The following is a 4,729-nucleotide window of genomic DNA, read 5'->3' on the forward strand; positions in this document are numbered from 1 at the left end:
GACCCGAACATCTTCTCCGCCATTGACGCCGACGAGCTTGATTCCTTTCACCCTGCACTCGAACGCCGACTTGGGTAGGTGTTCCTCGATCTCCTCTCTCCCACGCGCCTCCCCGTTGCAGCCCCGGTAAGCCCTGCCTAGCAGAACACCACCGGCAAGATGCAGCGGCGGAGAAGGCCGGCGAAGGACCCGGTTGTAATTTTTTTTTCGTTCAAGGTTGTGTTTGCAAGAATTCCAGTGCTTGTCACAGAACTTCTAAAATGCTAAACAAATCACAGAAAAATCGTAAAAATGCAAACTCAACTGATCTGGAATCCTTGTAACAAGATCTACAAGTTTTGTAACAGTCAAATCTACAAAAACTCTACCAAATTTAATCTAGGAAAAAGAATAAGAAAATCAACCTATGCATGTTCAGGAAGTTCCACTCAACAAATGACCTTGATTTTTGAATATGTTATCACTACTGGAATATTAAGCTTACAGTAAAAAGATGACATCCAACCAAAATAGTTATCATGTTGGAACAATCAAGATTCTCTAATCTGTTGTTGGCTTTCTTGATTTAATACTGGAAAATATATACATGAACTTGCTCTGGAATTTCTACTGCATGCATGTGTAACCGAAACCTTGTTAATACATAAATTTCAGATTTATTAGAGTTAATTTACTAAATACCATGATTTATGCTTTTTCAATCAACTTAATTCATAATTTATAGTTCTGTGATCCTGCCTAAAAATTTTGAGCTGCAGTTACTGAGTTTTGGTTTAGTTAATAATCATTGTTAGTATCTTGATAGAGCCAGAGTGCCCGATCTTTCGGTGAGTGGGAATAAATTCGACTTGGCGGAAGATGACCCTCACGATCCGACTACGACGAGCGAACCCGAAGCGCCAATGCAATCGCTGAACCAACTCCCTGTGGTTACCGACCTTGTTGATGCAAGATCAGCCTAATCATGAAGATCGTTTCCTATCCGCAATCGAAGAACGAACAAGAAAAGGGTACGAGCAATCTGATTATCTCTCGAAGGTGGAGTTCTGAATACACGAGGACAGCGCTGATTTGCGCGTGTTCAAGAGTAGCCAAAGCTAGATGTAAAACAAAACTCAAGTCTGAAAATAAAAGAGGAGTCTATCTAAATAGGGGACGCAGCCCCTGGCGGCCAGGAGGGGCGGCGCGCTACAGTACCCGCGGGTACTGTTCATGCCTAGGGTTGTGAAGGTTGGGCCTCCTGTTGGGCCAGCTTCTATTCTTCTGGGCCTTCATTCTTCAGTAGCATGACGAAGTTCAGTTCTCTTGCACGGGCCCGAGGGATTGGCCCAGAAGGTGGCGCCTGGGGTGGAGGCGCTGGAGAAGGTGCTGCTGGTGTAGACGTACTCGTGGTGCCCTCATCATCCTCCCCTTCTTGAACTGAAGTCGTCCTCGATGGCAACTCCTCATCCTCGCCCGCATATGGTTTCAAATCTGCAACATTAAAACTAGTGGAAACACCAAACTCCGCAGGCAGGTCAAGGACATAAGCATTATCATTAATCTTGGTTAGCACCTTAAAAGGACCAGCAGCACGAGGCATCAATTTAGAACGACGCAAAGTAGGAAAACGATCCTTTCACAAATGCAACCAAACCATATCACCTGGTTCAAAAGTAACATGTTTTCTTCCTTTACTACCAGCAACCTAATACTTAGCATTAGTAGCAGCAAAGTTTTGTTGTGTTTGTTCATGGAGGTTAAGCATGTGTTCAACATGTGCAACAACATCTATATGTGGGGCGTCCTCAGCATCAAGCGAAAACAAATCAATAGGTGCCCGAGGAATGTAGCCATAAACAATCTGAAAAGGGCACATCTTTGTAGAAGAATGTGTTGCACGATTGTACGCAACTTCAATATGAGGCAAACAATCCTCCCAATGTCTCAAATTTTTGTCTAAAACAGCCCTAAGCATGGTTGATAAAGTTCTATTGACCACCTCAGTTTTTCCATCAGTTTGAGGGTGGCAAGTTGTGCTAAACAGCAATTTAGTTCCCAATTTATTCCAAAGAGATCTCCAAAAATGACTGAGAAACTTAGCATCACGATCAGAGACTATTGTATTCGGAATACCATGCAAACGAATAATCTCTCGAAAGAATAATTCAGCAACACTGCTAGCATCATCAATCTTATGACATGGTATAAAATGAGCCATTTTGGAGAATCTATCAACAACCACGAAAATGCTATCCCTCCCCTTCTTAGTTCTAGGCAATCCCAAAACAAAGTCCATAGAAATATCAAGCCGAGGGGAAGTAGGGACAGGAAAAGGCATATACAAACCATGGTTATTCAGTCGTGACTTAGCTTTCTGACAAGTAATGCAGCGGGCAACAAGGCGCTCGACATCACGGCGCATCCGGGGCCAAAAGAAGTGGGCGGCCAGCACCTCATGCGTCTTGTAGACGCCAAAGTGTCCCATGAGACCACCTCCGTGTGCTTCCTGTAACAACAAAAGACGAACCGAGCTTGCTGGAACACACAGCTTGTTAGCGCGAAACAGGAACCCATCCTGCATGTGAAATTTGTCCCATGGTTTGCCATTCATACAATGAGCTAAGATATCTTTAAAATCAGCATCGTTGACATATTGATCTTTCACAGTTTGCAAGCCAAAGATTTTAAAATCTAGCTGTGAGAGCATGGTATATCTACGAGACAAAGCATCGGCAATGACATTTTCCTTCCCGTTCTTGTGTTTAATGATGTAAGGAAAGGACACAATGAATTCTACCCAGTTTGCATGACGACGGTTCAGATTTGTTTGGGTACGAATATGTTTCAAAGCCTCATGATCAGAATGGATTATAAACTCGCGATGCCAAAGATAGTGCTGCCATGTTTGCAAAGTGCGAACTAAAGCATAAAGCTCCTTATCATAAGTGGAATATCTCAGACTAGCACCGTTTAATTTCTCACTAAAATAAGCAACCGGTTTTCCTTCTTGTAACAAAATAGCACCTAGCCCAATACCGCTAGCATCACATTCAAGCTCAAACACTTTATTAAAATCAGGCAATTGCAAGAGGGGAGCATGTGTTAACTTATCTTTCAAAGTGTTGAACGCTACCTCCTGCGAGTCGCCCCAAGAAAATGGCGCACCTTTCTTTGTAAGCTCGTGCAAAGGGGCTGCAATGGAGCTGAAATCACGGACAAACCGACGGTAGAATCCTGCAAGTCCAAGAAAGCTCCGAATCTATGTGACCGTCGTCGGTGTAGGCCATTCCCGAATGGCATCGATCTTGCTGCTGTCCACCTCAATGCCCTATTGAGTAACAACATAGCCAAGAAACGAGACACGTTGTGTGCAAAAGATGCATTTTTCTATGTTGCCAAACAAGTGAGCAGCACGCAACGCATCAAAAACAGCACGCAGATGTTCTAAATGTTCGTGCATAGACTTGCTGTAAATCAGGATATCATCAAAATAGACAACAACGAACAATCCTATGAAAGGCCTTAGAACTTCATTCATTAAGCGCATAAAGGTACTGGGAGCATTAGTCAATCCAAACGGCATAACCAACCATTCATATAACCCAAATTTCGTTTTAAAAGCCATTTTCCATTCATCACCCAGTTTCATTCTAATCTGGTGGTAACCACTACGCAAATCAATCTTAGTGAAAATAATGGCACCACTAAGCTCATCTAGCATATCATCAAGGCGTGGTATAGGATATCGATAACGAATGGTGATGTTATTAATAGCACGACAGTCTACACACATATGCCATGATCCATCTTTCTTTGGAACAAGTAACACAGGAACTGAGCAAGGGCTAAGAGACTCACGGATGTAACCCTTGTCGAGCAACGCCTGTACCTGGCGCTGGATCTCCTTCGTCTCATCCGGATTTGTACGGTACGGTGCGTGGTTCGGAAGCTGTGCGCCTGGAATGAGATCGATCTGGTGCTCAATACCACGGAGTGGTGGAAGACCCGGTGGCAAATCCTTGGGAAAGACATCAGCGTACTACTGCAAAAGGTTAGCAACCACAGGGGGAATATCCAAAGACGGTGCATCATCGAGTGAAACGAGCACACTAGAACATACAAGTGCATAGCAGGGCAAATGAACATCGCGGAGATCATCAAAATCAGCACGTGTAGCAAGTAAAACAGGAGCATTCAACTTGATTTCAGAATTAGAGGGCGATGGTGATGGTTCAAGTTGTTTAGCATTCCTAGCAGCTCGAGCAAGATCATCTTTAACAATTTGTTCAGGTGTCATTGGATGTATAATTATTTTCTGACCCTTAAACATGAAAGAATAATGATTCGAACGACCATGATGCAAGCTATCAATATCGTATTGCCAAGGTCTACCAAGTAACAAAGAGCATGCTTCCATGGGAATAACATCACAATCGACAAAATCAGAATAAGCACCCATGGTGAAAGGGACACGCACCGACCGTGTTACTCTAATTTTTCCACCATCATTAAGCCACTGAATGTGATATGGATTCGGATGCTTACGAGTGGGTAATGACAACTTCTCGACCAGCACGGTACTCGCCAAGTTGTTGCAGCTGCCGCTGTCGATGATGATGCGAATCGACCGCTCTTGCACAACGCCCTTTGTATGGAACAGAGTGTGTCACTGATTTTTCTCGGGCTGGGCGACCTGTGTACTAAGAACACGCTGCACAACAAGATTTTCATACCTATCTGCATCGCC

Source organism: Panicum virgatum, chromosome 6K (genome assembly GCF_016808335.1).
Source record: "Panicum virgatum strain AP13 chromosome 6K, P.virgatum_v5, whole genome shotgun sequence".
NCBI lineage: Eukaryota > Viridiplantae > Streptophyta > Magnoliopsida > Poales > Poaceae > Panicum > Panicum virgatum.